This window comes from Miscanthus floridulus, chromosome 13, assembly GCF_019320115.1.
Source record: "Miscanthus floridulus cultivar M001 chromosome 13, ASM1932011v1, whole genome shotgun sequence".
Taxonomy (NCBI): Eukaryota; Viridiplantae; Streptophyta; class Magnoliopsida; order Poales; family Poaceae; genus Miscanthus; species Miscanthus floridulus.
In genome coordinates, this window is record NC_089592.1 from 53,237,134 (window position 1) to 53,262,204 (window position 25,071).

The 25,071-nt window shown below is 44.6% G+C and overlaps 2 pseudogenes; both read left to right on the plus strand.

Annotated features, from left to right (window-relative positions):
* Nucleotides 1-6,574: 6,574 nt before the first annotated feature.
* Nucleotides 6,575-11,518, plus strand: LOC136501210 (ABC transporter A family member 8-like; annotated as a pseudogene).
* A 7,483-nt stretch (nt 11,519-19,001) lies between these two features.
* Nucleotides 19,002-23,946, plus strand: LOC136501260 (ABC transporter A family member 8-like; annotated as a pseudogene).
* The last annotated feature ends 1,125 nt before the right edge of the window (nt 23,947-25,071 follow it).

The window sequence follows — 25,071 nt, forward strand, 5'->3', positions numbered from 1 at the left end:
CGGCCGGGATGCTCAGGCGTATTTTCAGCCATTTTGCATTTTATTTCGGGTGTTAGCTTATTAGTTACCCTCATCGGCGGGCTCAAGCGTCTTTTCAGCTATTTTTCTCTCGGTCGGGATGCTCAGGCGTATTTTCAGCCATTTTGCTTTTTATTTCGGGTGTTAGCTTGTTAGCTACCCTCATCGGCGGGCTCAAGTGTCTTTTCAACTATTTTGCTCTCGGCCGGGATGCTCAGACGTCTTTTCAGCCATTTTGCATTTAAGAAACAACTCGGAGGGAGCTATGAGACATATGTTTGTCGAGAGATAATCATCTTTATTGATCATGAATATTGATGTGTTACAATGATACATAGCGGTATCTTTGTTGATCATGAATGTTGATCTCTTGTGTCTTGTATACATATTTTCCCTTGAGTTGTTTTTATGCGTAGAATCTTCGTAGCTGACTGATGTGCCATGTATTGTTGACTTCTTTTCCATCTTCAGTTATGAGCTTGTATGTGCCTGGTCCAATAACTTTTGTGACGATAAAAGGACCTTCCCATGGACTGAGTAGTTTGTGGCGTCCGTCGGTTTTTTGTATTCTTCTTAGTACTAGGTCTCTGACTTGTAACGATCGAGACTGGGTATTCTTGTTGTAGTGGCGCCTTAGTCCTTGGAGGTATCTCGCTCATTGCAGGGTAGCGTTTACTCTGACTTCTTCTGTGTTGTTGAGTTCTAATCTTTGGGTGTGTTCTGCTTCTCCTTCGTCGTATTGCTCTATCCTTGGTGACGTCCAGATCAAGTCTGCGGGAAGTACGACTTCTGATCCGTATACCAGGAAGAAAGGTGAGTATCCGGTGGCTCTACTTATTTGAGTTCGTAGCCCCCATACAACCTTGGGTAATTCTTCAATCCATTTTGACCTATAGTCTACTAGTTCTTCATACAGTCTTGGTTTTAATCCGGCTAGTATGAGTCCATTAGCCCTTTCTACCTGTCCGTTGGCTTTTGGATGTGCGACTGATGCGTAATCTATGCTGAAGCCACAATCCTATGCCCAACTTTTGAATTCTGTAGCTGTGAAGGGAGAACCCAAGTCTGTGATGATTCGATTGGGCATGCTAAAGCGGTGCATAATGTCTTGGATGAACTCAACTGCTTTGGTTGCGCTGTATTTTGCGAGTGATTTGTATTCGATCCACTTGGTGAACTTGTCAATTGCTATAAAGATGTACTCGAAACCGCCCTTTGCTTTCTTGAGAAGTCCTACTTGATCCAGCCCCCAGCAGGAGAAAGGCCAAGCAGGTGGGATGCAGATGAGATTGTGGGCTGGCACATGAGCCTGTCTTGCGAACATCTGACAATTTTTGCATCTTCTGTCGAGTTCTTCTGCGTCTTTCAAAGCGGTTGGCCAGTAGAAACCAGTGCGAAATGCTTTGCCGACTAGTGTTCTTGAAGCGACATGATTTCCACAGCAACCTGAGTGTATTTCGTCTAGGATTTATTTGCCTTCTTCAAATGAGACGCATTTTAGGAGTACTCCTGATGATGCGGCTCTTCTGTATAGCTTGTCTCCTACTAGGACGTAATTCTTGCTTCTGCGAATGACTTGTGTGGCTTCCTGTTTTTCCGCTGGCAACTTATTCTCTTTGATGTAATCAGTAAAAACCTGTGTCCATGAAGTGTTGATCACCAGAATCTGGTTGCCTTTGGCTATGAGTTCTGTGGTTGTCTCACTGGGTTGTTTGATAGAAGGAGTTGATAACTCCTCTATGAATACGCCGGGTGGGACCTTTGTCCTGTCGGATCCAAGCTTGGCAAGAATATCTGCTGCAATGTTGGAATCCCGCAGGACATGTAGAATTTCTAATCCTTGGAAATGTTTTTTGAGTTTTCAGATTTCAGCATAGTAAGCACCCATGTTTTCTTTGGTGCAATCCCAATCTTTGTTGACTTGGTTGATGACTACTGCCGAATCGCCGTATACGAGTAGTCGCTTGATTCCAAGGGTAATAGCTACTCGGGTACCCGGGGCAGTATGTTTGGGCTTCAGCGTATGCAGAACTCGATGGTGAACGCAAGAGATAGTCGGTTTGTCCTGGTTCAGGCCCTCGATCGTGGATCGAGTAATAGCCCTACGTACAGTCGGTGTTTAGCCTTTGCGTTGGATTGACTCTGAAGTGTTGTGTTGTACAATTGTTGTCTTGAACTCTCGATCTAAGGAGCCTGCCCTCTTTATATAGTCAGGAGGTCAGAGTCCTAGTCGATTTACAATGAGAGTTCGTAGTATGATTACAGAGTAATACTGCTACTAAGATTACAAGGAAAGAATCCTAATTAGACTAGGTCTTCTCCCTTCCTTGCGGGGTATCCCGTGGGTCCTGCACCGACAATGGCCTCGTAGCATCTTCAATGTTCGTCTAAACGGCCACTAAATGGTAAACGTTGGTAAACTATTTTGTTTAGGAGGTAAACAGAAATTAAACGGTTGACCGTTTAAACGGTCAAAAAATAAAAAAAAAACGGCATAAACGGAACGAAGATGAACAGTATTAAACGGGCTAAACAACTGTTTAAACGGTTGTTTAGGCGACCACGAGGTAAATCTAGTTCAGTTTTGTATGGATAAATTTGTATACCTAAGTTTATTATATTTATAAATGTGTACACTTGATATGTTACATGCATAAATATCTATATTTGGTTCTTTTCACATGCATAAATATATATACATACCAAAATAATTAATTTTTACTCGGATAAATATATATAAATGCTAGAATACTTGATTTTTTTACATGCACATATATAATTATATGTATTTTTTTAAAAGTACAAAACCGTTTAGACCGTTTAACTTTGTTTAAACACCATATAAACAGCCTAAACGCTAAACGAAGGGCGACCGTGTAAAGACCGTTTACTGTTTAGGAAAACATTGAGAATCTGTATAAAGAAAACTGTTGTACATACTTTATTATTGTACGAGTATATGCACGTATGTACTCCAGGTACCGTACTAATACATATTTTAATTCTAGACTACAGAACTTACTCACACAGATGGACATACATGAAAGTTCAAGTTTTTTGTTTGACAAACCAAGCGGTAAAACTTTATCGATCGAACATCATTCCATAAAAGCTGAACAATAAAGCTAGGGGATCATCGTCCTAGATACAATAATTTTTCGAGATCATAGCCTGTCTTGCCGGATCATGAGCCACTTGGTTAGTTTTCTTGCTGCAGTGTTCAATGGATATTTCCTCGAAACCAAACCAGATTGCACTGCACTCAAACAAAGCGAATCACGGTGAGAGGAATATAAAGCGCAGTAAACAAATATATGGATCCTACTAAGATCCGCTAAATAAAACTAGGTCACCTGGTATAAGATCAGATGGCATTTTATCAAAGGAATAGCTACTCCTAGGATTTATACCTAAGAGCATCTCCCAGAGTTTCTAAAATCTATTCCTAATCATGATTTTTTTGCAAGGTTGAATAAAATCCGACAACTCTTTATCTCAACTCCCAATCTTTTCGCACCTAGAAAAATTGATCCAATGGCGCGGAAAATATAAGCACGTGTATATATCGGTCAATCCAGAGGTGAAAGGATATGGGGAAGAAAAAGAGAAAGGATAGGGTTTCCAATTCAAATGTAAAAGAGAGAAAGAAAGTCTAAGGCTACCGTGATTTGGAGATAGTTTATGATTATTCCTAGTGCAAAATTGCCTTCAATTTTTTTTTCTTTGACGGAACAGGAGGAGCAAAAGCCCCTACTGAAATTTTATTGAATAAAACAAAACAAAATAAAGAGTACAGAGGTTTTCAGGAAACAAAAAAGGTACAAAAGTAAATAAAGAAAATTACACAAAGGCTTCTAGCCATTGACCAATGTGAGGAAGGTATTTTGACTTTACCCTTAGGATAACTAAGGCAAATTCCTGCTTGAAGACAGTCTTGCAATGATGCAGTGTGACTGTGTGAGGGAGCAAGATTTCTGAAGATAGCAGCATTACACATAGTCCAAATTGCCCAACACATTGTGATAATCAATTCCATGAAGAAAGGAACCCGAAGTTGAAGTATAAAGCGTTGTAACAAACCGTCCAGATCTGATGAATTAGGAACCATAAAGTTCAGGCTGTACCAACAGCTCACAGCAAAGGGGCAGTGAAAGAATAAGTGAAAAAGATCCTCTTCATAATCCAAAGAGCAGGAACCACAAGAATAATCCTCGAGATACATATTCTTGCGCTTCAATAAGGCTCTAGTACTCAGCCTGTCTTTTAGAAGAAGCTAAAAATAGAACTTTCTCTTGTTTTGACATGATGACTTCCATAACCATTGATAACCTTGGTGGACTTGACGGTGACCAATTAAATGCTTGTAGTGTTGGAGGTGAAAGTAGAAGAACCCCAAATGTAAGTCCAAATGTTCTCAGCTTGTGACAGGTTGAGACTCTGAAGCATCAAGGAAAGCTCCAAGAATTGAACATGGGCTTCTTGTGATAAGGGTAAGTGAAACAAATCCTGAAATTGTTGGGCTTGGGTGGCTGACTGAAGATATTCTTGCTGAAAGAAAAAAGCTCTGGATAAGTCTGACACCAAATATTACCCTCCCAAAAGTCATGCCAGAGTAAGCAGGTTGCACCATTCGGTAAAGAAACCACATATATACCTTTGAATTGTTGGAGCAACTTAAGAACATCACGCTACCAAAAGGAGCCCTTTTGTGGACCCTGAAGAATAGACAGTTTATTGCCAGCATAATATTTCCTCCAGACAAATTGAACCCAGGGAATATCTTTGTGATTATAAAATTTGTGCAGGTGTTTGAGGAGGTGGCTTTCATTTTGGACTCTGAGATTGATGACATCCAATCCTCATTCTGTCTTTGGCACACAAACCATTGGCCAGGCTGCTTTGGGTGGTTTCCAGTGCTTTCGAAACTTGTCAATTTGCATAATAACGCCTTCAACTTTTATGAGCGGCGGGATATTGAAAACGGTTTGAGAAAAGCAACAAATATTCTCCCTACTTTTTTTAGCGACTTGAAAAAGTCCTTGATTTATCAATTGATTTTTAGGGACTATTAGAGATGTTCTAGTTAGCCTTTTGATTTTCCTTTATCCCTAGGGTTTGTACCTTTCTTCTCTATATCAGTAGAAATAATAGGCACATGTTCGAAGGAAGCATGGGCCGAAGTTTAGACTAAGATGTACTAAGATCTGCGCTGGTGTCAGAATGAAAGAATAGCCACACGTTCCAGTGTATAATGCTGGAGATTTGTTTATCATGTCGATAAGTGTGATCCGATCTGATCCGTATTTGAGTCGCAGGCACCAATGTTGATTAACTCGATCACATTCTACACCGATGCTTCTCGTGCAGACTAAGACATGCATGGTGACGTAGCGGCGTGTGTCATGGAGGAAACTCAAGCACCGAGAACATCGTTTTTTTTTCCTATCGATCGTGGATTATAAGCTAGAATAGTATTTTTCTCTCACACCAAACCAGCCAGCAGTAAATAATCCACGATCGTTTACGATGAAACGAAGGAGATTACAATCATACTTGTACGTACCTTCTCTTGTGCAAGTGTAACACTGATGGAGCAGAAAAGAAAATAGTAGTATAATTTTATACTCTTGCGGATCATGTGCTAGTAGAAAAATTGCATTCATTGAAGTTTTGAAGGGTGGTGACTCATGTACCAGAAGAACTTTGAGTGTTGCAATTATATGTAATATATTTATTATATTGATGGTTTCCTCAAAATATTGCAATCATGTTGCTCATATTTATGCTTGGTGTATTTTCTATCAAATAGCAACATAATAGTAATACAAAAAAATTCATTTATCATTGATCTTGGCTACATGTAAAGCATTAAACACCTTGCATGCAATGAAATAGATCATGTGTTGTATGCCCCGTCTTTTTAGTTTGTCTGTATGACAGATTCAAAGACGGCTATGGGCTGTACATGCCCTAATGCAGCCACGAAGGTGGTTCAGGACTATGGCTACAAAGTTATGAAGATTGAAAATGACATACTCTCTCCATTGAAATTATCGTTCAATGCGCTTGCGACCAACACAAGGCTAGTTATTTTACTTTCCTCAATGGATCTAGCCTTCTTGCATTGGTCTCTCAGCATGAGATTTGGATTAGTTATTACTCCGGGACGCAACTCCAAAAAAAAAAAAAGAATGCTGAGGGACGGTTGCTATACATATACGGTAAGCCAGATTCCCATCGTTAAGCTCGCTCTCTCCATGTGCATTTTGTAAACCAGTGACTGTGCCAAAACAAAAACAAGGCTAGCTAGGCTCCGATCCCGTAATACCCGGCTGAGGCGACGGCAGCAGCATTGAAGCGGGGGCACAGATTTCTTCAAGCCAACGTCATGCATCGGCTTCCATGGAGAAACAGAAACTGAATGCTTCACCGGTAATCCGCCGCCGCCGCGTTCCCGGCTGATACCCGGACGGACAGACGGGCAGGCGGCACGGCGCGCGCCACGAGGCATTCGCGGGGCTGCTGGCCTGACCTGCTGACTCCTGAGCCGGCCAGCTGCTGGACTGGACTCGACTCTGCTGTGTGCTTGTGCTACTTACTGCTCTGGCAGCTCTGCAATTCTATATCAGGAGCAGCAGCCAGCAGGTGAGCTCGGTGTCGGTGGTAGTATATGACTCGTCACTTGCTGTGCCTCTTCTTCCTCGATCGCGTCATCTGTTAGTCAGTTGTTGCTCGCTGTCTCAGTTGAACTTAGTCAGGACAGGACTCATGGAGTCTCGGCGATCGCGTGGTCCTGCAAGGTTTTCCAGGCAGGTCCATGCCTTCTTCCTCAAGAACCTCTCTTTCCAGGTAACGAAATCTCTGGAGCTACCACTTGCAGATGCTTTGTTACCATGCATAGATGTCATTTCAAGAAACGCAAGCAAGCAAATCCTCCTAGCTATAGCTGTTTACCGGAATGCATGGTTTTGCTTTGATGCACACACCACGACGTGTTCCCGGTGCACAGAGGAGGAACGCGAGGACGAACGCCGCGATCGCCGCGTTCCCGGTGCTGCTCTGCGTGCTCCTCGTCACCATCCAGCACGTGGTGGACAGCGAGCTGGAGCGGCCTCCGTTCCGGTGCGGCTGCGTCGGCACGGAGTGCGGCATCCAGTATTCCACGCCCATCCAGGCGCTCGCCTGCGCCGTGCCCGCGCCGCCGAGGTGGCCGCCGCTGGTGCAGGTGCCGCCCACCGAGGCGCGTGCACTGACGGGCCTGCACCCGCGGCCGTGCAACGCGTCGGAGAACTGCCCCGCCACCGTGCTTCTCACCGGCCAGAACCGCCAGCTTGCCCAAGGTACGTACAGACTTTGCGTGGAAATCTTGTGCATATTTGGTTGGGTGCTCATCTCAGATCATTGCTAGCTCTTTGTTCTTGCTGAACCTTTTTGGCAGGCCTTGGAAGCTTGCTGTTCCCACCTGTCCCCCCACAGTACAGACTCATGCCTGCTGCTTCGAATTCTTCCGACTACCTGGATTTGTTCTCGACAGTAGTTCCTGTAAGTACCTTACCTTGATCAATCATTATTCATGATCATCGAGCTGCATTTTTGCAAAAGCTTGTGCTTCTTTGTTCTGATGATTCTGATGGGAAGGACTGACTGACGGTGAATTTCGCCTTCCAGGGTTCAAGCTCGCTGCCGGCGCATGTTCTGTTCATTGAACCGGGTCTCGTTCCAAACGAGACCTTGTATCTGCTCCAACCGCAGTGCTGGTCAGAGTCACGCAATTTTTCAGCACCTTTTGATGGGATACCAATAGAATCTGGTAAAAAAAAATGTTTCTATGCTTACTGAAAGTCTGAAATACATGTTTGCTTGTGTGGAAATAGGTAGTAGAGTGCACATTGCAGAGTTACATGCCTCAATTTTCTTCTTCTACTCTATGCAGAATTTATGTACAAGTACAATAACTTCACTCTTATCTTCACTATATATGAAATGGACACAGATATGCAGTGCGTTCAAGCTTTGTCGTCAGTGGTGCGACAATTCATCGGTGATAAATAACCATATGTTCAAGGGTTATAAGGGTGGGAATAAGAGGCGAAGATCTAACGAGTTCCTCGCTGGTAGCCTAATCTGAATTCAGAAAAATTTGTCATCTGTCCTAATAGATTGTACCCTACAATTTTAATAAGTCAAGCAAATATTCCTATAGGTTATGACTTCCTCGATACAAGCAAGAGGCGCTTCCATGTATATGTTTGGTACAACTCCAGCTTCAGCAGAGATAATGGACACCATCCAATGACAGTTTTGCGTGTTTCACGGTTGGTTAATATGGTACTTACACTTGCCTACAATTTTTTTTTCAGTCAACTTTTTCAGTGAGAAATAGCTTAATAGTAAAATAATCTTTTCAGGTGTTTCTTATGATAGTGGGGAATGCAGTATGACTTACTTTTGTAGCTACTATTTCCATTGTAGGCATCCACTGCATATCTGAACTTTTTTAAAGGAGAAAATGCAGAGATGCGCCTCCAGTTTTTGAAAGAAATGCCCAAAGCTGCAGTTAAAATGAGGCTGGACTTTACCACTCTCCTGGATGCACTGTTCTTTACCTGGACGGTTCAGCTCCTCCTTCCAGTGAGTCAATTTTAACTTACTGAGCTTCGGTGAACTCATAAATAAGTTTGCTGATTTTTTTTCATGTTTTTGTAGGTAATATTGACATACCTTGTTTACGAGAAGCAGCAGAGACTAAGACTAATGATGAAGATGCATGGGCTGAAGGATGCACCTTACTGGCTGATATCTTACGCCTATTTCTTGGCTCTTTCAGCAGCCTACATGATGATTTTCATCATCTCTGGGTCCATTATAGGTACCAGTTAACTCCATGTTACTGAATTTCTTGGATTCACTCCGAGCAAATATGCGGGCAAATTATGCAAAGAACTCCCTTGGTCTTGCAGGGCTGGTTATATTCAGACTAAATAGCTACATCATACAGTGTCTGTTCTACTTCGTATGCATCAACCTGCAGATCGTGCTTGCTTTTCTGCTTGCAACTTTCTTCTCGTCTGTCAAGACTGCTAGTGGTTAGTAGTAAAATAAAACGTGCATTAAGTAATCAACAAAATTGCATGGTTCTCTCGATGGGCTTATATGGATGGATATGGATCATCCTTCTCTGTGTTACAGTGATTGGTTACATGTATGTCTTTGGCACTAGCCTTCTTGGTGAAGCGCTTTTGAAGATATTCATCGAGGATGCAACCTTCCCAAGTAACATTTTCGCTCCAGTTTTCTGAACTTATTTTTTAGATAAGAGTTTTCTGAACTTATAAATTCTGTAAAAAGCTTCAATTGGCATCACAAACTGTTTAGGACATTGGCTTGTAACAATGGAGCTTGTTCCTGGGTTCTCCCTGTACCGAGGAATATACGAGCTTGCAGAGTATGCCGCTGCTGGAAGGAACATGGGAAAACCTGGGATGCGATGGGTGGACTTGAACGACCCGGTTAACGGGATGAAAGATGTTTTGGTTCTAATGTCTATCGAATGGATAGTTCTCCTCCTTGTAGCATTTTTACTGGACCATAGACCTGCATGGCACTGGCAGCCTCTGTTTCTCTTTGGATTTCTGTCGACAAAACATTCATCGCCATCACAGAAACCAAACAAATTGAAGAGGCAATCCAGGAGGGTCCATGTTTATACGGCAAAGCCTGATGTGTCCCTAGAGGTTAGCCAAGCATAGAGCTGAATTATTATACAACGAACATGGATAATTTTCTGAATTTATTCTTCAAAAAAATTACTGTCAGCGCAAGGTGGTGAGACGATTATTAAAGGATATGGACATGAGGAATATGATCATCTGCCATAATCTGAAGAAAGTGTATCCTGGAAAGAATGGGAACCCTGACAAGCATGCTGTTAAAGGATTGTCGCTGGCTTTGCGCAAAGGGCAGTGCTTTGGGATGCTGGGTCCCAATGGGGCAGGGAAAACATCCTTCATCAACATGGTAAGCAATAATTCCTATCATGAATGCTGCTTCTTCTTCTTTCATTATTGTGCAACAATTTTCAGAATTTATTTCCACATTGCTCATGGAATGCATATGCAGATGATTGGCCTTGTGAAACCGACTTATGGAACTGCTTATATACATGGAATGGATTTGAGGACAGACATGGACGAAATATACACAAATATTGGTGTATGCCCACAGCACGAGTATGATCACAGGAGACTTTTGTCAGTGGTGATGTTTTAGGTGGTTTTGCCAGTGCTGTGATGCTAACTAAAATAATCATGTGCATTGTGTGTGCAGTTTGCTTTGGGAGCCTCTGACAGGAAGAGAGCATCTGATGTTCTATGGTCGGATGAAGAATCTCACAGGTGCTGCTCTAACACAGGTAGTTTGAACTTTGAAGCCATGAACCAACTAGAATAAATCTTGCAATCTACTTACAATATAAGAACTACCTTATACTGCTTTGTTTATGCGCATCTGAAATTACATATAGTCTGCAAGAGTAGATCATCTGATTTCTTTCTGCTACATGTAATGACTGGAACTGATTGTGTTTGATCATGAACTATATTGGCCGCTGATCCAGGCAGTGGAAGACTCCCTGAAGAGCGTAAATCTGTTCCACAGCGGTTTCGGCGACAAATCTGTAAGCAAGTACAGCGGGGGCATGAAAAGAAGGCTCAGCGTCGCCATCGCGCTCATAGGCAATCCTAAGGTTGTTTACATGGACGAGCCGAGCACTGGGCTCGACTCAAGGTCGAGGAACGATCTGTGGAACGTCATCAAGCGAGCAAAGAAAGACTGCACCATCATTCTTACCAGTAACCAACCACCCTCCTCTTGTCTGTTTTAATTTTTCAGTTGTTTACATGCTTTGTCTTGGACCTTTCAGCATATATCTGCCTTACATTCGTATCACAGCACATTCCATGGAGGAGGCTGAGGAGCTGTGCGATCGCATCGGCATCTTCATCAACGGCAACTTCCAGTGCATTGGAACTCCCAAGGAGGTACGCAATGCACGCCTGCACATCGACCCACCAGAGAAACGAGATGCTGGAAACCACCTAATTTGGAGCCCAGTATTACAGAAACCTTGTTGCGCGCTGTGTTGCAAGATGCATGGTCATTAGTTACATCTTACATGGTGGCAAATATGTACACAATGCAGCTGAAGGCGAGGTATGGCGGCACGCGGATCCTGACGATCACGACTTCGCCGGAGCACGAGGAAGCGGTGGAGATGATCGTGAGCCGGCTGTCGCCCGGCTACACCAGGATCTACAGCGTGTCCGGAACGCAGAAGTTCGCGCTGCCTCGGCGGGAGGTGGGCCTTGTCAGCGTCTTCAGAGCAGTGGAGGTGGCGCGGCGAGCGTTCCCGGTGCTGGGGTGGGGCGTGGCGGACGCCACGCTGGAGGACGTGTTCGTCAGGGTGGCCAAGGAGGCCCGGGCGTTCAACGTTCTGTCATAGTTAGTGTCAGGTTCAGAGGTGGTTTCTTGTCCTTTCTTATTCTGAGCGTCAAGATTTGGGAGATGTACTCCATCCGCTTCAAATTATAATTCGTTTGACCTTTTTAATCTCAAGTTTGATCACTCGTCTTTTTTTTCAAAAAAAAAAAAAATTGTACAAAATAGTCAAATTAAGTCATTCTTGAAGAATTTTTGTTAATAAAGCAAGCCACAACAAAAGAAGTAATATTTTGTATAATTTTTTTAATAAGACGAGTGGTCAAACTTAAGGTAAAAAAAGTCAAACAAACTATAATTTGAAACAGATTTAGTACATATTTTCTTAGTGGAACAAGGCATGCTGTGATGGTGGGTTCTTATATATGTGGGTTCGTGTTGGTGCCAAGGATAGGCACCATCTTGATTTTCAACTGAGTACATGCTTGGTTCACCCTACATGTAGAACCAGACCCCGCACGTTGCTGCAGAACTTGTAGAGAACATATTGTGTTCAGAAACTATTAGAATGGATTCTTCATGAATTTAGCTCCAAATCTTAATGAAGAAGGATGATCCATATTCAATAACCGGAAACCTGACAAAACATCGATTAAACAGTTTATAACTCTTCATGAAAAATGGATGCACGTATATATACGACAAAAATGTGTAAAAATGTGAAAAATGAAATGTAAAAATGTGAGCTTGTCAGGTGATCTCAAGCAACACAATACCCAAACTGGATTGGGCTTGTAGAATTGTATAGATCAATTGGACAACTTGTATTGCTCTCTGGTGATTTACATATATAGTACAACTGTGGCAGTGGCCTTTGGCCAGCTGCGTACAGGCGAGAGCGGGCGCGTGCTAAGCGGATCTACATGCCGTGGTGACCGCTCGAGCGTGGGCGCCGAAGTCGTGAGGTGCGCGCATGACGCTGATGACTCGGGCGCATGGCCTAGCTAGCCTCGGGCGATTCGGGAGCAGGTGGTGCCAACCGTGAAGACCTGGTCATGTGCTATCTGTTGGTGGAGACCGGATTCCGCTGACACCCCCCCCCCCCCCCCCGCAGTCTCGATGTCGGCTGTGGTGACGGAGAGGCTGTCTCTGGAGTCGAGGAAGAGCGCCGAAGGCAGTCCTTTCGTGAACACATCGGCGAGTTGTCGCGCACTAGGAACGTGCGTGACTCGGAGCTCACCAATGGCGACCTTCTCACGAACGAAGTGTATGTCTAATTCAATGTGCTTCGTGCGTCGGTGATGTACGGGGTTGCGAGACATGTAGACCAATGATATGTTGTCGCAGAACGCCACTGTCGCACTTGGTACTTTGCACAGGAGCTCGCCAAGGAGGTGTCGAAGCCACGAGCACTCGGAGACGGCGTTGGCGATGGCGCGATACTCGGCTTCCGCGCTCGATCTCGACACCGTGGTTTGCCTCTTGGAGGACCACGAGACGAGCGAGTTGCCGAAGAAAACACAGAAGCCAGACGTGGAGCGCCGTGTGTCCGGGCATCCTGCCCAATCGGCGTCGGAGTAGGCGGTGATCATCGGCGACGGCGTGGCGCGTAGCTAAACTCTGAGTGTTGTTGTTCCTCGGACATACCAGAGGATGCGTTTGAGCATCGTCTGGTGCACATCTCGCAGCGCGTGCATGTGCAAACAGACCTGTTGCACGGCGTACGCAATATTTGGTCGCATGATGGTCAGATATTGCAGCGCGCCGGCAATACTCTGGTAAGTGGTGGCGTCAGCGATCAGCTTCCCGTCAGCAGCAGATGCCTTCGGCTTGGTGTCCGTGGGCGTGACGACGGGGTTGCAGTTGGCCATGCCAGCACGTTCTAGGAGCTCTTCAGCGTACGCTGACTGGGAGAGGAAGAAGCCATCGTTGTTGCGTCGCACGTTGATGCCGAGGAAGTGTCGAACTGGCCCCATGTCTTTCATGGCGAAGGCGTCGTGGAGCCGTGTGATGACATGGCGAAGGAGTGACGTCGAGGATGCAGACAGGATCATGTCGTCGACGTAGAGCAGCAAATACGCCGTTGCCCCGTTGCGGTGGTAGACGAAGAGGGGTGAATCGGCCTTCGACTGGATGAACCCGAGGCTGGTCACGTGGCCGACGAAGCGTTCGAACCACGCCCATGGTGCTTGCCGTAGACCATAGAGGGAGCGCGATAGCAGGCAGACATCGTTGGGGCGTTGAGGATCAACGAACCCAGTAGGTTGCTGGCTATACACCTATTCTTGAAGATTGCCGTGGAGGAAGGCGTTCGAGACATCCAGTTGATGCGCCGGCCATTTGTACGTCGCCATGAGCGTGAGAACGGTGCGGATCGTGGCCGGCTTCACGACCGGAGAGAAAGTCTCGCCGAAGTCGATGCCGGGGCGCTGATTGAACCCGCGCACAACCCATCGAGCCTTGTAGCATTCTAGGGTGCCGTCGGGGTTCATCTTGTGTTTGAAGACCCACTTCTCGGTGATCACACGAGCGCCTGGAGGTCGTGGTACGAGGGTCTAGGTCTTGTTAGCCTGTAACGCATCAAATTCGGTTTTCATAGCGGCAAACCAGTGGGGGTCTTTGATGGCGCCGCAGACGCTCTTGGGGATCAGAGAGATGGTCGCTGAAGCCTCAGAAGCCGTCATGGCGTATTTAGGGTTGGGTTTATGGATCCCAGCCCTGGCTTGAGTGACCATCAGATGACCAGGTGCAGCGGTCGCGGGCGCCGCAGCTGGTGTGCCCGCGGTTGGTGTAGCCGTGGACGACGTCGTAGCCGATGGCGTTGAAGCGGTGGGTGACGTCGTTCCTCCGTTTGATAGTGGAGAAGATGGTGCTCCGTCAGTGGTCGGAACAGCCGGCGTCTGATGGTGTCGTGAGCGGTGCCCGCCGTGGTCACCGCACGACGTGAACGGTGGATCGTCAGTCGCCGCTGGAGGTGCTGGAGCAGCAACCGTGCCGGAGTTGCGGAAGGGGTAGACGGATTCATCGAAGACCACGTGACACGATGTTATGACCCGGCCCGTGGATAGCTCGTAGCAGCGATAGCCACGGTGGTCGGCCGGATATCCGATGAAGACGCACTTGGTGGAGCGTGCGGCGAGCTTGTTCGGCGTAGTGGCGATAATGTTGGGGAAGCACAGGCATCCGAAGACGCGGAGCTCGTCGTAGGATGGTGCGACGCCGAACAACAGGTGGTGCAGAGTCGTAGTGCAAGTGGCGCGACAGGGGCGGCGGTTGATCAGCCGCGTCGCCGTGGCCAATGCCTTGGCCCAGAATGGTAGGGGTGCTGCACTGTGAATTAGTAAAGTATGAACACAATCGTTGACAGTTCGTAAAATCCTCTCGGCCTTGCCGTTCTGCTGTGAAGTATAAGGGCAAGATAGCCGCAATTGAGTGCCGAGAGATGAGAGGAGCAGACGCATGGCGGTAGAGTCATACTCACGGCCATTGTCTGACTAAAAGGCAACAATAGGCAGACGAAATTGTGTATGCACATAAGAGATGAAAGCACGAACAGTGGGTAAAACATCAGATTTATTTCTCAGTGGAATTGTCCAGACGTAATGACTATAATCATCAAGAAATACAATGTAGTACTTGTACCCTGAATGACTGAAAATATTTGGTTTTTTCACATGCATAAATATATATACATACCAAAATAATTGATTTTTACTCGGATAAATATATATAAATGCTAGAATACTTGATTTTTTTACATGCACATATATAATTATATGTATTTTTTTAAAGTACAAAATCGTTTAGACCATTTAACTTTGTTTAAACACCGTATAAACAGCCTAAACGCTAAACGAAGGGCGACCGTGTAAAGACCGTTTACTGTTTAGGAAAACATTGAGCATCTGTACATTATTTTTTAAGGAAAATACGAGTATATGCACATATGTACTCCAGGTACCGTACTAATACATATTTTAATTCTAGACTACAGAACTTACTCACACAGATGGACATACATGAAAGTTCAAGTTTTTTGTTTGACAAACCAAGCGGTAAAACTTTATTGATCGAACATCATTCGATAAAAGCTGAACAATAAAGCTAGGGGGATCATCGTCCTAGATACAATAATTTTTCGAGATCATAGCCTGTCTTGCCGGATCATGAGCCACTTGGTTAGTTTTCTTGCTGCAGTGTTCAATGGATATTTCCTCGAAACCAAACCAGGTTGCACTGCACTCAAACAAAGCGAATCACGGTGAGAGGAATATAAAGCGCAGTAAACAAATATATGGATCCTACTAAGATCCGCTAAATAAAACTAGGTCACCTGGTATAAGATCAGATGGCATTTTATCAAAGGAATAGCTACTCCTAGGATTTATACCTAAGAGCATCTCCCAGAGTTTCTAAAATCTATTCCTAATCATGATTTTTTTGCAAGGTTGAATAAAATCCGACAACTCTTTATCTCAACTCCTAATCTTTTCGCACCTAGAAAAATTGATCCAATGGCGCGGAAAATATAAGCACGTGTATATATCGGTCAATCCAGAGGTGAAAGGATATGGGGAAGAAAAAGAGAAAGGACTAGGGTTTCCAATTCAAATGTAAAAGAGAGAAAGAAAGTATAAGGCTACCGTGATTTGGAGATAGTTTATGATTATTCCTAGTGCAAAATTGCCTTCAATTTTTTTTCTTTGACGGAACAGGAGGAGCAAAAGCCCCTACTGAAATTTTATTGAATAAACAAAACAAAACAAAACAAAACAAAGAGTACAGAGGTTTTCAGGAAACAAAAAAGGTACAAAAGTAAATAAAGAAAATTACACAAAGGCTTCTAGCCATTGACCAATGTGAGGAAGGTATTTTGACTTTACCCTTAGGATAACTAAGGCAAATTCCTGCTTGAAGACAGTCTTGCAATGATGCAGTGTGACTGTGTGAGGGAGCAAGATTTCTGAAGATAGCAGCATTACACATAGTCCAAATTGCCCAACACATTGTGATAATCAATTCCATGAAGAAAGGAACCCGAAGTTGAAGTATAAAGCGTTGTAACAAACCGTCCAGATCTGATGAATTAGGAACCATAAAGTTCAGGCTGTACCAACAGCTCACAGCAAAGGGGCAGTGAAAGAATAAGTGAAAAAGATCCTCTTCATAATCCAAAGAGCAGGAACCACAAGAATAATCCTCGAGATACATATTCTTGCGCTTCAATAAGGCTCTAGTACTCAGCCTGTCTTTTAGAAGAAGCTAAAAAAGAACTTTCTCTTGTTTTGACATTATGACTTCCATAACCATTGATAACCTTGGTGGACTTGACGGTGACTAATTAAATGCTTGTAGTGTTGGAGGTGAAAGTAGAAGAACCCCAAATGTAAGTCCAAATGTTCTCAGCTTGTGACAGGTTGAGACTCTGAAGCATCAAGGAAAGCTCCAAGAATTGAACATGGGCTTCTTGTGATAAGGGTAAGTGAAACAAATCCTGAAATTGTTGGGCTTGGGTGGCTGACTGAAGATATTCTTGCTGAAAGAAAAAAGCTCTGGATAAGTCTGACACCAAATATTACCCTCCCAAAAGTCATGCCAGAGTAAGCAGGTTGCACCATTCGGTAAAGAAACCACATATATACCTTTGAATTGTTGGAGCAACTTAAGAACATCACGCTACCAAAAGGAGCCCTTTTGTGGACCCTGAAGAATAGACAGTTTATTGCCAGCATAATATTTCCTCCAGACAAATTGAACCCAGGGAATATCTTTGTGATTATAAAATTTGTGCAGGTGTTTGAGGAGGTGGCTTTCATTTTGGACTCTGAGATTGATGACATCCAATCCTCATTCTGTCTTTGGCACACAAACCATTGGCCAGGCTGCTTTGGGTGGTTTCCAGTGCTTTCGAAACTTGTCAATTTGCATAATAATGCCTTCAACTTTTATGAGCGGCGGGATATTGAAAACGGTTTGAGAAAAGCAACAAATATTCTCCCTACTTTTTTTAGCGACTTGAAAAGTCCTTGATTTATCAATTGATTTTTAGGGACTATTAGAGATGTTCTAGTTAGCCTTTTGATTTTCCTTTATCCCTAGGGTTTGTACCTTTCTTCTCTATATCAGTAGAAATAATAGGCACATGTTCGAAGGAAGCATGGGCCGAAGTTTAGACTAAGATGCACTAAGATCTGCGCTGGTGTCAGAATGAAAGAATAGCCACACGTTCAAGTGTATAATGCTGGAGATTTGTTTATCATGTCGATAAGTGTGATCCGATCTGATCCGTATTTGAGTCGCAGGCACCAATGTTGATTAACTCGATCACATTCTACACCGATGCTTCTCGTGCAGACTAAGACATGCATGGTGACGTAGCGGCGTGTGTCATGGAGGAAACTCAAGCACCGAGAACATCGTTTTTTTTCCTATCGATCGTGGATTATAAGCTAGAATAGTATTTTTCTCTCACACCAAACCAGCCAGCAGTAAATAATCCACGATCGTTTACGACTGAAACGAACTAGGAGATTACAATCATACTTGTACGTACCTTCTCTTGTGCAAGTGTAACACTGATGGAGCAGAAAAGAAAATAGTAGTATAATTTTATACTCTTGCGGATCATGTGCTAGTAGAAAAATTGCATTCATTGAAGTTTTGAAGGGTGGTGACTCATGTACCAGAAGAACTTTGAGTGTTGCAATTATATGTAATATATTTATTATATTGATGGTTTCCTCAAAATATTGCAATCATGTTGCTCGTATTTATGCTTGGTGTATTTTCTATCAAATAGCAACATAATAGTAATACAAGAAAATTCATTTATCATTGATCTTGGCTACATGTAAAGCATTAAACACCTTGCACTGCAATGAAATAGATCATGTGTTGTATGCCCTGTCTTTTTAGTTTGTCTGTATGACAGATTCAAAGACGGCTATGGGCTGTACATGCCCTAATGCAGCCACGAAGGTGGTTCAGGACTATGGCTACAAAGTTATGAAGATTGAAAATGACATACTCTCTCCATTGAAATTATCGTTCAATGCGCTTGCGACCAACACAAGGCTAGTTATTTTACTTTCCTCAATGGATCTAGCCTTCTTGCATTGGTCTCTCAGCATGAGATTTGGATTAGTTATTACTCCGGGACGCAACTCCAAAAAAAAAAAAAGAATGCTGAGGGACGGTTGCTATACATATACGGTAAGCCAGATTCCCATCGTTAAGCTCGCTCTCTCCATGTGCATTTTGTAAACCAGTGACTGTGCCAAAACAAAAACAAGGCTAGCTAGGCTCCGATCCCGTAATACCCGGCTGAGGCGACGGCAGCAGCATTGAAGCGGGGGCACAGATTTCTTCAAGCCAACGTCATGCATCGGCTTCCATGGAGAAACAGAAACTGAATGCTTCACCGGTAATCCGCCGCCGCCGCGTTCCCGGCTGATACCCGGACGGACAGACGGGCAGGCGGCACGGCGCGCGCCACGAGGCATTCGCGGGGCTGCTGGCCTGACCTGCTGACTCCTGAGCCGGCCAGCTGCTGGACTGGACTCGACTCTGCTGTGTGCTTGTGCTACTTACTGCTCTGGCAGCTCTGCAATTCTATATCAGGAGCAGCAGCCAGCAGGTGAGCTCGGTGTCGGTGGTAGTATATGACTCGTCACTTGCTGTGCCTCTTCTTCCTCGATCGCGTCATCTGTTAGTCAGTTGCTCGCTGTCTCAGTTGAACTTAGTCAGGACAGGACTCATGGAGTCTCGGCGATCGCGTGGTCCTGCAAGGTTTTCCAGGCAGGTCCATGCCTTCTTCCTCAAGAACCTCTCTTTCCAGGTAACGAAATCTCTGGAGCTACCACTTGCAGATGCTTTGTTACCATGCATAGATGTCATTTCAAGAAACGCAAGCAAGCAAATCCTCCTAGCTATAGCTGTTTACCGGAATGCATGGTTTTGCTTTGATGCACACACCACGACGTGTTCCCGGTGCACAGAGGAGGAACGCGAGGACGAACGCCGCGATCGCCGCGTTCCCGGTGCTGCTCTGCGTGCTCCTCGTCACCATCCAGCACGTGGTGGACAGCGAGCTGGAGCGGCCTCCGTTCCGGTGCGGCTGCGTCGGCACGGAGTGCGGCATCCAGTATTCCACGCCCATCCAGGCGCTCGCCTGCGCCGTGCCCGCGCCGCCGAGGTGGCCGCCGCTGGTGCAGGTGCCGCCCACCGAGGCGCGTGCACTGACGGGCCTGCACCCGCGGCCGTGCAACGCGTCGGAGAACTGCCCCGCCACCGTGCTTCTCACCGGCCAGAACCGCCAGCTTGCCCAAGGTACGTACAGACTTTGCGTGGAAATCTTGTGCATATTTGGTTGGGTGCTCATCTCAGATCATTGCTAGCTCTTTGTTCTTGCTGAACCTTTTTGGCAGGCCTTGGAAGCTTGCTGTTCCCACCTGTCCCCCCACAGTACAGACTCATGCCTGCTGCTTCGAATTCTTCCGACTACCTGGATTTGTTCTCGACAGTAGTTCCTGTAAGTACCTTACCTTGATCAATCATTATTCATGATCATCGAGCTGCATTTTTGCAAAAGCTTGTGCTTCTTTGTTCTGATGATTCTGATGGGAAGGACTGACTGACGGTGAATTTCGCCTTCCAGGGTTCAAGCTCGCTGCCGGCGCATGTTCTGTTCATTGAACCGGGTCTCGTTCCAAACGAGACCTTGTATCTGCTCCAACCGCAGTGCTGGTCAGAGTCACGCAATTTTTCAGCACCTTTTGATGGGATACCAATAGAATCTGGTAAAAAAAATGTTTCTATGCTTACTGAAAGTCTGAAATACATGTTTGCTTGTGTGGAAATAGGTAGTAGAGTGCACATTGCAGAGTTACATGCCATCAATTTTCTTCTTCTACTCTATGCAGAATTTATGTATAAGTACAATAACTTCACTCTTATCTTCACTATATATGAAATGGACACAGATATGCAGTGCGTTCAAGCTTTGTCGTCGTGGTGCGACAATTCATCGGTGATAAATAACCATATGTTCAAGGGTTATAAGGGTGGGAATAAGAGGCGAAGATCTAACGAGTTCCTCGCTGGTAGCCTAATCTGAATTCAGAAAAATTTGTCAATCTGTCCTAATAGATTGTACCCTACAATTTTAATAAGTCAAGCAAATATTCCTATAGGTTATGACTTCCTCGATACAAGCAAGAGGCGCTTCCATGTATATGTTTGGTACAACTCCAGCTTCAGCAGAGATAATGGACACCATCCAATGACAGTTTTGCGTGTTTCACGGTTGGTTAATATGGTACTTACACTTGCCTACAATTTTTTTTTCAAGTCAACTTTCTCAGTGAGAAATAGCTTAATAGTAAAATAATCTTTTCAGGTGTTTCTTATGATAGTGGGGAATGCAGTATGACTTACTTTTGTAGCTACTATTTCCATTGTAGGCATCCACTGCATATCTGAACTTTTTTAAAGGAGAAAATGCAGAGACTGCGCCTCCAGTTTTTGAAAGAAATGCCCAAAGCTGCAGTTAAAATGAGGCTGGACTTTACCACTCTCCTGGATGCACTGTTCTTTACCTGGACGGTTCAGCTCCTCCTTCCAGTGAGTCAATTTTAACTTACTGAGCTTCGGTGAACTCATAAATAAGTTTGCTGATTTTTTTTTCATGTTTTTGTAGGTAATATTGACATACCTTGTTTACGAGAAGCAGCAGAGACTAAGACTAATGATGAAGATGCATGGGCTGAAGGATGCACCTTACTGGCTGATATCTTACGCCTATTTCTTGGCCCTTTCAGCAGCCTACATGATGATTTTCATCATCTCTGGGTCCATTATAGGTACCAGTTAACTCCATGTTACTGAATTTCTTGGATTCACTCCGAGCAAATATGCGGGCAAATTATGCAAAGAACTCCCTTGGTCTTGCAGGGCTGGTTATATTCAGACTAAATAGCTACATCATACAGTGTCTGTTCTACTTCGTATGCATCAACCTGCAGATCGTGCTTGCTTTTCTGCTTGCAACTTTCTTCTCGTCTGTCAAGACTGCTAGTGGTTAGTAGTAAAATAAAACGTGCATTAAGTAATCAACAAAATTGCATGGTTCTCTCGATGGGCTTATATGGATGGATATGGATCATCCTTCTCTGTGTTACAGTGATTGGTTACATGTATGTCTTTGGCACTAGCCTTCTTGGTGAAGCGCTTTTGAAGATATTCATCGAGGATGCAACCTTCCCAAGTAACATTTTCGCTCCAGTTTTCTGAACTTATTTTTTAGATAAGAGTTTTCTGAACTTATAAATTCTGTAAAAAGCTTCAATTGGCATCACAAACTGTTTAGGACATTGGCTTGTAACAATGGAGCTTGTTCCTGGGTTCTCCCTGTACCGAGGAATATACGAGCTTGCAGAGTATGCCGCTGCTGGAAGGAACATGGGAAAACCTGGGATGCGATGGGTGGACTTGAACGACCCGGTTAACGGGATGAAAGATGTTTTGGTTCTAATGTCTATCGAATGGATAGTTCTCCTCCTTGTAGCATTTTTACTGGACCATAGACCTGCATGGCACTGGCAGCCTCTGTTTCTCTTTGGATTTCTAGTCGACAAAACATTCATCGCCATCACAGAAACCAAACAAATTGAAGAGGCAATCCAGGAGGGTCCATGTTTATACGGCAAAGCCTGATGTGTCCCTAGAGGTTAGACAAGCATAGAGCTGAATTATTATACAACGAACATGGATAATTTTCTGAATTTATTCTTCAAAAAAATTACTGTCAGCGCAAGGTGGTGAGACGATTATTAAAGGATATGGACATGAGGAATATGATCATCTGCCATAATCTGAAGAAAGTGTATCCTGGAAAGAATGGGAACCCTGACAAGCATGCTGTTAAAGGATTGTCGCTGGCTTTGCGCAAAGGGCAGTGCTTTGGGATGCTGGGTCCCAATGGGGCAGGGAAAACATCCTTCATCAACATGGTAAGCAATAATTCCTATCATGAATGCTGCTTCTTCTTCTTTCGTTATTGTGCAACAATTTTCAGAATTTATTTCCACATTGCTCATGGAATGCATATGCAGATGATTGGCCTTGTGAAACCGACTTATGGAACTGCTTATATACATGGAATGGATTTGAGGACAGACATGGACGAAATATACACAAATATTGGTGTATGCCCACAGCACGAGTATGATCACAGGAGACTTTTGTCAGTGGTGATGTTTTAGGTGGTTTTGCCAGTGCTGTGATGCTAACTAAAATAATCATGTGCATTGTGTGTGCAGTTTGCTTTGGGAGCCTCTGACAGGAAGAGAGCATCTGATGTTCTATGGTCGGATGAAGAATCTCACAGGTGCTGCTCTAACACAGGTAGTTTGAACTTTGAAGCCATGAACCAACTAGAATAAATCTTGCAATCTACTTACAATATAAGAACTACCTTATACTGCTTTGTTTATGCGCATCTGAAATTACATATAGTCTGCAAGAGTAGATCATCTGATTTCTTTCTGCTACATGTAATGACTGGAACTGATTGTGTTTGATCATGAACTATATTGGCCGCTGATCCAGGCAGTGGAAGACTCCCTGAAGAGCGTAAATCTGTTCCACAGCGGTTTCGGCGACAAATCTGTAAGCAAGTACAGCGGGGGCATGAAAAGAAGGCTCAGCGTCGCCATCGCGCTCATAGGCAATCCTAAGGTTGTTTACATGGACGAGCCGAGCACTGGGCTCGACTCAAGGTCGAGGAACGATCTGTGGAACGTCATCAAGCGAGCAAAGAAAGACTGCACCATCATTCTTACCAGTAACCAACCACCCTCCTCTTGTCTGTTTTAATTTTTCAGTTGCTTACATGCATTGTCTTGGACCTTTCAGCATATATCTGCCTTACATTCGTATCACAGCACATTCCATGGAGGAGGCTGAGGAGCTGTGCGATCGCATCGGCATCTTCATCAACGGCAACTTCCAGTGCATTGGAACTCCCAAGGAGGTACGCAATGCACGCCTGCGCATCGACCCACCAGAGAAACGAGATGCTGGAAACCACCTAATTTGGAGCCCAGTATTACAGAAACCTTGTTGCGCGCTGTGTTGCAAGATGCATGGTCATTAGTTACATCTTACATGGTGGCAAATATGTACACAATGCAGCTGAAGGCGAGGTATGGCGGCACGCGGATCCTGACGATCACGACTTCGCCGGAGCACGAGGAAGCGGTGGAGATGATCGTGAGCCGGCTGTCGCCCGGCTACACCAGGATCTACAGCGTGTCCGGAACGCAGAAGTTCGCGCTGCCTCGGCGGGAGGTGGGCCTTGTCAGCGTCTTCAGAGCAGTGGAGGTGGCGCGGCGAGCGTTCCCGGTGCTGGGGTGGGGCGTGGCGGACGCCACGCTGGAGGACGTGTTCGTCAGGGTGGCCAAGGAGGCCCGGGCGTTCAACGTTCTGTCATAGTTAGTGTCAGGTTCAGAGGTGGTTTCTTGTCCTTTCTTATTCTGAGCGTCAAGATTTGGGAGATGTACTCCATCCGCTTCAAATTATAATTCGTTTGACCTTTTTAATCTCAAGTTTGATCACTCGTCTTTTTTTTCAAAAAAAAAAAAAATTGTACAAAATAGTCAAATTAAGTCATTCTTGAAGAATTTTTGTTAATAAAGCAAGCCACAACAAAAGAAGTAATATTTTGTATAATTTTTTTAATAAGACGAGTGGTCAAACTTAAGGTAAAAAAAGTCAAACAAACTATAATTTGAAACAGATTTAGTACATATTTTCTTAGTGGAACAAGGCATGCTGTGATGGTGGGTTCTTATATATGTGGGTTCGTGTTGGTGCCAAGGATAGGCACCATCTTGATTTTCAACTGAGTACATGCTTGGTTCACCCTACATGTAGAACCAGACCCCGCACGTTGCTGCAGAACTTGTAGAGAACATATTGTGTTCAGAAACTATTAGAATGGATTCTTCATGAATTTAGCTCCAAATCTTAATGAAGAAGGATGATCCATATTCAATAACCGGAAACCTGACAAAACATCGATTAAACAGTTTATAACTCTTCATGAAAAATGGATGCACGTATATATACGACAAAAATGTGTAAAAATGTGAAAAATGAAATGTAAAAATGTGAGCTTGTCAGGTGATCTCAAGCAACACAATACCCAAACTGGATTGGGCTTGTAGAATTGTATAGATCAATTGGACAACTTGTATTGCTCTCTGGTGATTTACATATATAGTACAACTGTGGCAGTGGCCTTTGGCCAGCTGCGTACAGGCGAGAGCGGGCGCGTGCTAAGCGGATCTACATGCCGTGGTGACCGCTCGAGCGTGGGCGCCGAAGTCGTGAGGTGCGCGCATGACGCTGATGACTCGGGCGCATGGCCTAGCTAGCCTCGGGCGATTCGGGAGCAGGTGGTGCCAACCGTGAAGACCTGGTCATGTGCTATCTGTTGGTGGAGACCGGATTCCGCTGACACCCCCCCCCCCCCCCCGCAGTCTCGATGTCGGCTGTGGTGACGGAGAGGCTGTCTCTGGAGTCGAGGAAGAGCGCCGAAGGCAGTCCTTTCGTGAA